The sequence below is a fragment of the Phocoena sinus genome, chromosome X, assembly GCF_008692025.1.
Source record: "Phocoena sinus isolate mPhoSin1 chromosome X, mPhoSin1.pri, whole genome shotgun sequence".
Classification (NCBI taxonomy): Eukaryota; Metazoa; Chordata; class Mammalia; order Artiodactyla; family Phocoenidae; genus Phocoena; species Phocoena sinus.
Window position 1 is genome coordinate 20,726,567 of NC_045784.1, and position 13,570 is coordinate 20,740,136.

General features: G+C 43.0%; 1 pseudogene; it reads right to left on the minus strand.

Annotated features, from left to right (window-relative positions):
- Positions 1-1,497: 1,497 nt before the first annotated feature.
- LOC116747814 lies at positions 1,498-13,208 on the minus strand (annotated as a pseudogene).
- Positions 13,209-13,570: the final 362 nt, after the last annotated feature.

Here is a 13,570-nt window from a genome sequence, read left to right on the forward strand (position 1 = left end):
CCAAATGCATTGCCTTTGGAAATGTCTAAACTGTATCTTCTCTATCTCTTTGCCTGTTAGTTCAGGGTAAACTTAATCAGTATGTTTCTGATTTATTGTCACATAGTCCACTGAAAAGTTGTTTCTAAAATGTTAGTTCATAACAAATGGGCTTTTTGAACCATTTAAAAATACTTTCATGATCTTGTATTAGAGACCAAAAAAGTCATGTTTCTCTAGATGTCATTGGACTGAAATCCCAGTGAGGAGAAGTTTAACTTTAGAATTCTAAAAGTCAGAATAGATTTTCAACTTGAAAAAGCACGTCTTCTACCACTATTCTCCAGTGTTATCCAAGCTTCTCTCCCGTTCCATGGATCTGATATTTAAGAAATTGAACTTTGACTTCAATTTAAAGGCCATCCGAGTGCTTCTCTTTTTTAAAATTGAAGTACAGTTGATTTACAATATGGTGTTAGTTTCAAGTGTACAGCATAGTGATTCAGGTTTTTTTGCAGATTATATTCTAATGTAGGGTATTATAAGAAAACGCTGTGAAGATTCTTGTTCTTCGTTTTTGGTGTACATGTTCACACATTTCTCTTGGGTATACATCCAGGAGTAAAATTGCTGGGTGGTACTTGTAATAGAGGTAAAACATGTATCTTTAATAAGTAAAAGCCTAATGTTAAATGGTAACTTTGCTTGCTCCCAGGACCATGCAGGGACTGTAGAATGTCCCATTATACCCCCTCCTGGCCTATATGCCAGTGTAGTTGTGTCTCTTAAGCCTTTCAAAACATTATTATTATTGTATTGTACAGTGAATATTTTTTTGCCTTCTTTTATTTAATTTATTTTTATCTATTTATTGAAGTATAGAGTATTTACAATGTTGTGTTAGTTTCTGGTGTACAGCAAAGTGATTCAGTTATACATATACATATTCTTTTTCATATTCTTTTCCATTATATTTTCTTGTAAGATATTGAATATAGTTCCCTGTGTTATACACTAGGACCTTATTGTTTATCTATTTTATACGAAGTAGTTTGTATTTGCTAATCCCAAACTCCTAATTTATCCCTCCCCCACTTTCCCCTTTGGTAACTATAAATTTGTTTTCTATGTCTGTGAGTTTGTTTCTGTTTTGTAAATAAGCTCATTTGTATCATATTTTAGACTCCACATATAAGTGATATCATATTTGTCTTTGTCTTAGTATGATAATCTCTAGGTCCATCCGTGTTGCTGCAAATGGCATTATTCCATTCTTTTTATGGCTGGGTAATATTCCACTGTATATATAGGTACCACATCTTCTTTATTCCTTCATCTGTTGATGGACATTTAGGCTGCTTCCATGTCTTGGCTATTGTAAATACATTTCATATTTATTCTTGAAGGATACTTTCACTGAGTATAGCTTGTTAGGTTGGCTGTTATTCTCTTTCAGCTCACAGAAATTAACTTCCTATTTTCTTTAGGCCTCTGCTATTTTTGTTGAAAAGTCCACTGTCAGTCTGTTTCTCCTCTGTAGGAAATGTATCTTTCTGCAATTTCACTGGCAATGTTGACCTTGATCACCTGGTTGACGTAGTGCTTGCTAGGTTTCTCCACTATAAAGTTACTTTCCCCCCTTTTGATACAGTACTCTTTAGAAGCAAAACTAAGCACAGCCCACACTTAAGGGGTGAGGAGTTAAGCATCACCTCCTTGAGGGGGAGTATCTACATAAATTATTTGTAATTCTTCAGTATAGGAGATTTGTCTATTCTCCCCCATCAACTTTTTTTCAGTTGTTTATATCAGTATGGACTCATGGATATTTATTTTATAAATATAACTTTAGGTTGTAGTTCAGTATTACATGATTTGTTTTGTTTCTCTTGCCCAAATTGTTCCAGCTTTGACAATTGGTAGCTCATTCAGGTGTTCTCCTGTATTCCGCTGACATACTCCCATCCCCCCCCCCCTTTTTTTTGAGCACTTCCTTACTTTCTGGCACTTCAAGATGCTCTAGGCTCATCTTGTATTTTTCATGCGCCCGTTTTTTGTTTTTTTGCAGATATTTTCAATAATGTATTTTATTTCTTTAAATAATGTAAGCATTTTTTTTCAATTAATCTCTGAAGTTTTGGTAAGTCTGATTCTGCAGTCTGTTGTTTCAACTGGTTCCCACTCATGGTGACTTGTTCTCTTATATGTTTGGTTAGTTTTACTTTATACTGATTACTGTACTTGAAATTTTATTTTGAAGATTCACTGAAGCCTAGAATGAAGCTGCTTTTCTCCAAAAAAAAGTTCTCCATTTGCTTTTTCTTCATGGGGTAGTCCCAATCTGGAACCACTTTAAATCAGGTACACAGCTCTAATTTCCCAGAACTACTCAGGCACTGTGAACCTAAGCTTTAAGTTCATGGTCACAACTTCACAGGGAAGGAATTTTTTTCCTGCTCTAAATATCACCAAGCCAGTGGGGTCCCAGCTTAACATAGGAAAGGCCTCCTATTACTTTCTCTACCTTGGGCTGTTTTGCGTCCAAATTTCCCCATTAAGCTGATAAAACTGAAGCACAAGTGTTCCTTATTAGCAAATCCCTGGGGGGTAAAAGCGATCCTGGGCTTTGAAACTCTGTTTCTTTCTATAGACTCCTGCTTTCTCTTGGTTTTTGGCCTGGTATTTCCTTGCTTTTTCATTAGCTTTTAAATGCTCTTAAGGTTTAAAAAAATCTATTCATGTGTTTAGTTGTTTGTTAGTTATCCATATTTTAAAAAATCTATTCATGTGTTCAGTTGTTAGTTATTCATATTTTTAGTTGATTGGTACAAATAATACAGCCCATCTTTCCTAGAAATAACTTTTTCAATCTAGGGACTCTGTCTTTCTTCAGTTCTCTAAAATTCTCAGACATTATCTCCTTAAATATTGCCCCTTCCTGATTTTTTCTAGTTTTACTCTCTGGAACTTTCATTAAATAAGTCCTGGTGCCTCTCAACCTACTCTCTTAGCTCTTAATTACGTCCTCATATTTTAAATCTTTTTATCACTGTGCAGCCTCTGGTGTCCTCTAAGTCACAAATTCACTTTTTCCACCCATTATTTTGTTTATCTCAGCATGTTGGGCATTCGTCGGTTTGTTCTCAGATTCATTCCCCATCCTGTTCCCTGATGCTCTGTTCCCTCCGTATTGCAAGGACCTTCATATCCCATGATCCCTTCTATGTAAGTTTGCGTATTTCTCTCCCTCTGTCTGGGCTTTGGGTAACGTCTCTGGAAGTGACTGTGTCTCCTCTTTGCCTCCATCTCCCGCCAGAGAGCCTCACCTTTCAGGGCCGCAGCACCTGCTGTGTTTCTAGTTCCCATCAGCGGGCTGTAAATGCTGGGTTCTGCCAACACAACCTCCTTCTGTTGTCCCTTCAATCATACGGGCTGTAGCAGCTTCCTGCTGTTTTTTTGTTTGTTTGTTTGTTTGTTTGCGGTACTTGGGCCTCTTACTGTTGTGGCCTCTTCCGTTGCGGAGCACAGGCTCCGGACGCGCAGGCTCAGCGGCCATGGTTCACGGGCCCAGCTGCTCCGCGGCATGTGGCATCTTCCCGGACCGGGGCACGACCCGTGTCCCCTGCATCAGCAGGCAGACTCCCAACCACTGCACCACCAGGGAAGCCCCTTCCTGGTGTTTTTAATCTCTGGGATGCCTCACCATCCCTCCTTGGCTTCTCCGTTCCACCATCACCTGTGTCATAAATTCCTTGTATAAAGTTCCCTCTGTTGAGGGATTTTTCTTTTCCTGACTGGACCTTGACTAATATGCCATCTAAAAATTATTTGTGTGTTGTTTTTATTTTTTAATATGTATTTATTTATTTATTTTTGCTGCAAAAAGCTTTGTTGTTTCCATTTGGTCCAAGGCTTGGGAGAGGGCTCCAGGGTGGTTAAAAGCTGCCTAGTGGGACTTCCCTGGTGGCGCAGTGGTTAAGAATCCGCCTGCCAATGCAGGGGACACGGGTTCGAGCCTTAGTCTGGGAAGATCCCACATGTGGCGGAGCAACTAAGCCCGTGTGCCACAACTACTGAGCCTGCGCTCTAGAGCCCGCAAGCCACAACTACTGAAGCCCACGTGCCACACTACTGAGCCTGCGCTCTAGAGCCCACGTGCCACAACTACTGAGCCCACATGCCACAACTACTGAAGCCTGCACGCCTAGAGCCCGTGCTCCGCAACAAGAGAAGCCACCGCAACGAAGAGTAGCCCCCCCCCCCGCTCGCCGCAACTAGAGAAAGCCCGCACGCAGCAACGAAGACCCAATGCAGCCAAAATAAATAAATAAAATAAATAAATTTATTATTAAAAAAAAGCTGCCTAGCGGCTGCAGAGTGCAACTTCAGGCCAAAGCCCTGACACCACAGGGGCTCCTCAAAGCCCGCTGGGCTCCGGAAGCTCCTACTCGTGCTGGAGGGCGAGCCTTTCGACGAGGGACTCGCCCAGCCCCCGCTGGGGACCAGCCGGCCTGCGGAGGTTGGTCAGGTGGGATGAGTTCCCACCTTCTGGATGAGTTTCACCTGCTCATCTAGGAGGCGGCTCTCCCGGAAGTCACAGAGGCGGGGGTCTGCGCGGGCAGAGCCCAGGGCGTGCAGGTCCACAAGGGCCTGGTTCAGGTTCTCCTCCGCGAGCACGACGGCTTCCACAGCGTCCTGGGTTTCACCCCACTCATTCTGAGACGCTTCTGCACGTCCTGGAAGAGGGCGCGGCTGCCGCGCTGCTTTTGCATTTTCAAGAGGCGCTGGGCGTCCTCACGCTTCCCCTCGGGCACTTCGCGGAAAAAGTGGCCCAGGCCCTCCAGAGCCGCATCGTGGTGGTGGAAATAGGAGCCCAGAGAGAGGTAGGTGCGGGAGGCCGGCAGATGCATGTTGACCAGGCCGTTGATGGCAGCCTCCACCTCGGCGGAATCATTCTGACGAATCTGGGAGCTCGTGGTGGATCGGTAATACGGAGTTAAGCTCAAAATATGGTGTTGGCGGTCCCGGTGGCCGAGGACAGCTGAGCGGCTGGTTCCGAAGGTTGCGAGTGGAACACAGGTTGGAGGTGGTCAGAGGCGGGAGCGAGGGGCGCCCCTGGGTCTGTTCTGTCCAAACACCGCTGTAGCAGGAGACGGAGCCGCGGGAGTGCCCAGCGCACTGCCTGTGTGTTGTTTTTTATCAAGAATCCCATCTGTTCTTGATTCGTAGCACATGCTTTTGTTTGTTGATTTTAAATACACTTATTTTAAAATCCTTTCCAAATTGTTCTATTATTTCGACTTTCTTTTATATGACTCCTCTTAGATGTTGGCTTCCTTTTGCGGGTGTTGGGTTTCATTGTGGCCTTTGTAGGTTTTTTTGGAACGCTCATCTTCATGGAGGCTTTTTTCTCTCCCATTCGCTGTCCCTGGAAAGTGGTTTTATGATGGGCTTCAGCCCAACGTCTTGAGGCCCAAAGTCGGTGGCTCAGGGCTTTTGCTCTGTGGACCCATCACGCTTCCAAAGCAGGAGCTCACACCAAATGCATACCTGGTGGCTGACTGTGCAGTCTCTCTGCTTTCTTGCTCTATCAGGGGCAGTTTGTTTCCAGTGGATAGGTGGGCCTTGTTCACCTTCACATATAGCCGGGGGACCATGAGCAGTGTCCCCACTGGGAATGGGGGTGTGTGGGTGTTCCTTACTCCTTGGTTGGATTTGAAATTCCAGACTTGTGGTCAAAAGGTACCAACTTACAGTTATAAGATAAATAAGTACCAGGGAGGTAATGTACACCATCATGACCGTAGTTAACACTGCTGTGTGGTATATTTGAATGTTGATAAGAGAGTAGGTCCTAAAGTTCTCATGACAAGGAAAAACACATTTTTCTTCTCTTTTTGTATCTATATGAGCTGATGGATGTTAACTTATTGTAATCATTTCACAATTATGTAGGTCAAGCCATTATGCTGTACACCTTAAACTTATACAGTGCTGTATGTTAATTATATCTCAATAAAACTGAAAAATGAAAATTTAAAAATAGAATAAAATAAAGCAAAAAAAGAAATTCCAGACTTTACTATCTGGGTCAGGTTCTTCCGGGACTCTATGGGCCCACATTGTTAAACTTGTCCTTCCTGCTGTGGGTTTCCTCTTCCCTTCCGGTCCACGATTTAAAAAATCATGTCCCTGAGTGTTTTTTTAAACACTGTATCTATCATTTTTACATTTTTGAAACCGAGTGAGGGAAGTTTAGCATACATTCACCCTGAGTCAACACAGTTTTTAACCACGATGTAGTTTAAAGCCTTGCTGCTCAAAGTGCCTTCTGTGGAGTGTGTTTTTAAATTTAATTTAATTTCATTTCACTATTTTATTTTATTTTTATAAAATTTTAAAGGTTACTTTCCATTTACAGTTATTCCAGAATATTGGCTATATTCCCCGTGTTGTACAATACATCCTTTAGCCTATTTTATACCCAATAGTTTGTACCTCTCACTCCCCCACCCCATATTGCCCCTCCCCCTGCCCCACTGGTAACCACTAGTTTGTTCTCTATATCTGTGAGTCTGCTTCTTTTATGTTATAGTCACTAGGTTGTTGTATTTTTTAGAGTCTGTGGAGTGTATTTTATTTTTCTGTTTTTTTTAAATTGAAGTGTAGTTCAATTACACTTTTGTGTTAATTACTGCTGTACAGCAAAGTGATTCAGTTATACATATATATACATTATTTTTCCTATTCTTTTCCATTATAGTTTATCAAAGGATATTGAATATAGTTCTCTGTGCTATACAGGAGGACCTTGTCATTTATCCATTCTATATATACCAGTTTGCATCTTCTAATCCCAAATCCCCAATCCATCCCTCTCCCACCCACCTCCCCCTTGGCCACCATCAGTCTATTCTCTATGTCAGTGATTCTATTTCATAGTTAGGTTCATTTGTATCATATTTTAGATTCCACATATAAGTGATATCATATTATATTTGTCTTTCTCTGTCTGACTTCACTTAGTATGATAATCTCTAGGTCCATCCATGTTGCTGCAGATGGCATTCTTTCTTTCTTTTTTATGGCTGAGTAGTACTCCATTGCATATGTGTACCACATCTTCTTTATCCATTCATCTGTCAGTGGACATTTAGGTTGTTTCCATGTCTTGGCTGTTGCAAATAGTGACGCTGTGAACATAGGGGTGCATGTATCTTTTTGAATTATAGTTTTGTCTGGATATATGTGCAGGAGTGGGATTGCTAGATGATATTGTAGTTCTATTTTTAGTTTTCTGAGGAAACTCCACACTGTTTTCCACAGTGGCTGTACCAACTTACATTCCCACCAACAGTGTAGGGGCTTCTCTTTTCTGTGGAGTGTATTTTAAGTGCAGAATCTCAGGCCCACCTGAGACCTGCTGAATCAGAAATGGCTCTTTAACAAAATGCCCGGATGAGTCATATACACATTCAAGTTCGAGGAGCGCTCCTCTAAGGGTCAGTTAGTTTCTGTATAACCAACCTGGACAAAATGAGACCCTTAGAAGCTTCTATTTCCCTAAATTTCACCTCTTTCTTCCTGTCCCACCAATTCCATGTTGATATATCTTGAATTTTCGTTACAGTTTGCTGTTAAGGGACATAATTTTTATAAGCAATAATAGCTTAAATTGAGCACATATTTTCCTTATTTCTTTGCTCTCCACTGCTTCTTGTATCCTATCACTTTTTTTTTTTTTGGCGGCACCACGCAGCTTGCGGGATCTTAGTTCCCTGACCAGGGATTGAACCCGGGCCCTCGGCAGTGAAAGCACAGAGTCCTAACCACTGGACCACCAGGGAATTCCCCCATCACTTCTTTTAGTTTCATTTTTCTCCTTGGTGAAGTTCTCTTGGAGCTTCTGGTATGACAGCAGTTTTGAGTCCTTGTAATCTGAAAATGGTCTTTATTTTGCCTTCATTCTTTGACAAAATGAATAGATATAGAATTCAAGGTTCAAAGATATTTTCCCTCGGCACTTTGCCGGTATTACTCTATTGTCTTCTTGCATCCATAAAGAAAAGAAAAACAGAGAAGAAACATTTTTATCATAAAAAGTAATTTTACAGAAAAGTCGAGGGAATAATGTAGTCAACTCCCATGTATTTATCTCTTGACTTCAGCGATTAACAATATTTTTGCATCTGTTTTGCTGACAGGAAATCTCACATCGACCGCATTCTCATTTTTTTCAGATCTTTTTGTTCTGGTAGCTTTTAGGGAACTCTTCATCCTTCTAGTTCTGAAAATTTGCTACAGTATCTAGATGTGCTTTTTTTTTTTTTTGCGATACGCGGGCCTCTCACCGCTGTAGGCTCTCGCGCTGCGAAGCACAGGCTCCGGACGCGCAGGCTCAGCGGCCATGGCTCACGGGCCCAGCCGCTCCGCGGCGTGTGGGATCTTCCCGGACCGGGGCACAAACCTGTGTCCGCTGCGTCGGCAGGCGGACTCCCAACCATCGCACCACCAGGGAAGCCCTAGATGTGCTTTTTATCGTTATTACTGATTGCACTCAGAGGTATGTCTCAATCTGACTTGTGTTTGGGTTCAATCTTGGGAATTTCTTGACTTTTATCTTTTGGATGTTGCTTCGATTATCTCCTTTTGGAAATAACTTTTAGAGAACTCTTGTTAGCTACTGAATGTCTCGTCCATCTGTCTTTACAGTCCTCTTCATTCTTTTCATCCCTTTATCTCTTTGTGCTGTGTTCTGGGAAAATTTCTCAATGTGACCTTTCAGCTTCCTAATTTATCCTTCAGCTGTGTGCAAGCAGCTCTTCACTGGTATGATCAACAGCTACAGTTTTTGGTGCGTCAGCTTTTAATATTTTAGGGTTACCATGCTTGGTTGTGGCATTCTGTCCTATAGGAAAATTCTCCTGGGTGCGTCCTGAGTGGAGATAGTTTTGCAGTGGGCCTAATTTGCAGAGGGGCTGGCCACACAGGAGCATGGTGGCTGTAGCGCGACCCTGGCCTTCCAGTGGTGAGGGCCACCATCCTTCTTAGGTGAGGAGGGTCTTAGTTGTAACTGACAGAATCCAAGAGCTACTTTAAACAGAAAAGGGCTTTTATTTCTACTTTTTTGTTGGGAACTGAAATAAATTATTAAAGGGCACTAATATACTCTATACCTTGATTAATTTTTACATAGGTATACACTTGTATAACCACCACCCAGACCAAAATATAGATTATCCCCGGCCTTCCATAAGTTCTTTGTGTCTCTTCCCAGTGAGTATTCATACCATCCTCCCACCAGAGGTAGCCATTTCCTGTTTCCATTACCACTGATTAGTTTTTCCTGTCTTTGAATATTACAGAAATGGAATTACACCATGTGTACACGTCTGACCTCCGTCACTGAGCATAATGCCTATGAAATTCATATTCATATATTGTTGTATATAAAGTTGTTAGTCCTTTTACATTGCATTGTAACGTTCTGTTGAATGAAGAGATCACAACTTATTTATCCATCCTCCTATTGCTAGACATTTGGTCTTTCTCCCGTTTCTAATTCTGCTGAATAAAGCTTCTATGAATATTCTCCTTTGTGTCTTTGGTGAACACATGCATTTATTTCCTTTGGGTTACAAACCCAGGAAAGAGATTATTGGGTCATAGACTGGGCATACGTTTAGCTTTAGTCAATGCAAGCAGTTGTTTTCAGAGTTCGTTGTGCCAGTTTACATGCCCATCGGCAACGTATGAGAGTTCTGGTTCCCCCACAACCTTCCCAGTACCTGGCATTGTGAGTCTTTTTCTTTTTAGCCATCCTGGTGGGTGTGCTGTGGTGTCTCATTGTGCTTCTAATTTGCATTTCTCTGGTGAGTAATGATGTCGAGCACTGTGACAGATAAGATTTTCCAAAGTTTCCACAACTCCCATCCCACGTGATCTTACAATGGCACCGTGACACTCTTCCCATCAGAGGCAGAGTCCATGTACTCTCCTCTTGAATCCTGTGACTATGGTGGAAATGGTAACATGTAACTTCTGAGGGTAGTTCATAAAGGCATTACGGGTGTACCTCTTTTTATTGCACTTCGGAAAATAATTTTTTTTTAACAAATGGAAGGTTTGTGGCAACTCCGCATGGTCAGATGATGGTTAGCATTTTTTATCAATAAAGTATTTTTAAAAATTAATTACTTAATTTATTGGCTGCGTTGGGTCTTCATTGCTGCGCGCAGGCTTTCTCTAGTTGCGGCGAGCGGGGGCTACTCTTTGTTGCAGTGCACGGGCTTCTCATTGTGGTGGCTTCTCGTTGTGGAGCACGGGCTCTAGGCGCACAGGCTTCAGTAGTTGTGGCACGTGGGCTCAGTAGTTGTGGCACGCGGGCTCAGTAGTTGTGGCGCACGGGCTTAGTTGCTCTGCGGCATGTGGGATCTTCCTGGACCAGGGCTCAAACCCATGTCTCCTGCATTGGCAGGCGGATTCTTAACCACTGCGCTATCAGGGAAGCCTTAAAGTGTTTTTTTGTTTTTTTTTTCTGGTGGTACTCGGGCCTCTCACTGTTGTGGCCTCTCGCGTTGCGGAGCACAGGCTCCAGATGCGCAGGCTCAGCGGCCATGGCCCACGGGCCCAGCCTTTCCACGGCATGTGGGATCTTCCCGGACCGGGGCACGAACCCGTGTCCCCTGCATCGGCAGGCGGACCCTCAACCACTGAGCCACCAGGGAAGCCCCCTAAAGTATTTTTAAATTAAGGTATGCACATTGTTTTTTAGACATAATGGTATTGCGCACTTAATAGACTACACTATAGTGTAAACCTAACTTCCATGTGCCCTGGGAAATCAAAAAATTTGTGTGACTCGCTTTATTGTGCTCTTTGCTTTATTGTGATCTTTGCTTTATTGTGGTGGTCTGGAACGGAACCCCGAGTATCTCTAGGTGTGCCTGTGCCCGGTTCTTTTGGGACACCCTCTTGGAGCCCTGAGCTTCCACATAAGCAGTTCAACTAACCTGAGGTCACCATGTTGTGAAGAAGCCCAAACTAGTCCATACAAAGAGACCATGTGGAGAGGTCCTGAGACTACATGAGAAAGATCCCCAGCCAGCCCCCAGCTCTAACCACCATTTGGCTGCAACCGCATGAGACACCCCAAGCCAGAACCTCCCAGTCAAGATATTCTCCAGTATTTGATTGCTGTTCTCAACTGGGGAAGGTTTTGCCCCCAAGGGACATTTGGCAATGTCTGGAGACATTATTTTTGGTTGTCACAACTAGGGGCGGGGGCTGTTCCTGGCATCTAGTGGGTAGAGACCAGATGCTGCTAAACATCCTACAGGACACAGGACAGGCCCCTTCCCAAAGAATTATGTGGCCCAAATGTCAACTGTGCTGAGGTTGAGAAACCCTACTTTAAGCCATGGAATCCACTAAGTTTTAAGATGTTTTGTTCTACTGCAAAAGGACTGGAACAAGCACACAAGCAGAAAGGGAATTTACTAAAGAAACTTAGATAGTTCACAGATCTCTGACAGGGCCAGAGAGATGGGCTTAAAGGTTATTCAGCCAGCAGTAATGGTCAAACCACACCACCAGGTGAAGACCCCTGGACATGGACCCAGAGTTTGCATCCATGATGCTGAGGACCGGATACCAGGACCTCTGAATGCTGGAAGACAGTGCCACCCTCACCAGAAAGTGGATTCCATATGTTTCCTGCTTCTTCATGTTGTTCACTTTTGAATCAAAGTCTTACCTTGGTATGTCTGATGGAAGAATCCTAGGTCACGTGTAAATCTGTCTGCAAGAGAAGCTGACGAAGCCAGTTTTCTGGCTTCTACAATGGAGGCAGGACCAACACAGGAAAGGTGTTCCAAAGATGCTGGGAAGCCACAACCTTGACAAAATCCCCTGATAATTTGTTGTTTTAAGCTTGTTGTAAACATGATTGATGATGGCTGTAGAATAGTACGTGATGACTCTACCATAAGTTACCGATTCTTTTGTTAACACATTTGGACTATTTCTAGTTTTTTTGTTAACTTTAAATAATGCTGTGATATTATCAGACATTTGGGCTGGAAATTTTACTTTAGAGATTTCTTTTAATCCCAAAGAAATAACTTTAAAAACCCCAGTTTATTGTACAAAGGTACTTACGGCTTTATTATTTATAACTACTGAAAACTGGAAATGGCTCAAGCATCTAAAACCATGGAACAATGGACTAATTTGTGATATGATAACAAACTTCTTTGATTTCCTGGGATGGTATTAATTCCAAATATTAGTCCACGTTGTCTCCATCTGTTTGTTTATACTCTGTCAGACCCTGTGTCCAGTTTACTTTGAAAAATGTAGTCACCGTGACTATGTAGTTTTGTTATAATGGAATTTTACAATAATAATGACTTTATAAGTTCTATTGGACTAATACGTAGAAAGTGGGTACAAAATGTTTTATGGAAAAACCAAGATATAGGCGTCTCGATATATTCGTTACAGCCATGTAAAATTAGTGTTTGCATAATGTGAAGGGTCCTAAGAAGGTTGCCTTTTGTTTTGGGTTTGTAAAGTTAAGTACAGAAAAATAAAAGGAAATTCCCCAGTGTTTGTATTAAGCTCTCAGCATCTGAAGAGCTTGCCCAATAGGTGGCACTACTGGATAAGAGCAGATAGAAACTTTTCCAGGCTGCCTGTAAGCAGCGTTTCTCAAACTTCCGTTGGCATGAGAATGACCTGGTTAAAACACAGCTTGCTGGCCCCTTCCCTCGCAGGCTCTGATGTAGAGGTCTCAGACGTGGCCTAAGAATTTGATTTCTAACAGTTTCCCAGGTGAAACTGATGCTGCTGGTCTGGGGACCATGGTTGACAAACGCTGCCTTCACGTGGAGCTCTTTGGAGTGTAGAACAGTTAGAACGGGCTTCTTCCCTCTTTCCTCATAGCAGTCCCCTGGCTCACCTCACTGCCACGGTCACCCCATGTCAACAGAGGAGTAGGGTGGCCACTCAGAGGTGTGGGGGGGGCCCTGCTTGACCCTCTCCATCCCATCTTCCATTTGAAGGGAGCAAATGGGCAAGGTGGAGGGAGGGCTCTTCGTCTCTTGCTTTCTGGAGGCAACGACAGACCTCACACTGGGGTCCAACACCAGCCAACGCAGCAAATTACTAGTAGCCTCAGTTGCTACCCGGTGAACAGGATGGGGTACCTCCTGTCCTGCAGCAGGCATCTCGGGATCTTTTGCACCCTCCTCTTCCCCGACTTCTGAGAACACTAATCTTACCAAGAACCTAAGCTTTGGGTTAGCTCATTGCAGGCTTTGTGTGTCTTGTGCTCTAACTACCGAATAAAGAACTTGTCCCCCAACTCATAAGCAAAATTCAGCACTGTAGTTTTGAAGAACTCCTCAAATTTTCAACCTCTCCTCCCCCTAGTTTCACTCTCTCAGCTGAGCTTGACCTTGCTTCCTACTTCACTAAGAACATGGAAAGAATTAGAACTTCCACGAGTTCCCAGCACCATAGCTACCCAGCCCCCTGCGTCTGGCCCCATTTACTCTGCTTCCTCCTCGGTAAGATAGATGACTTGTTG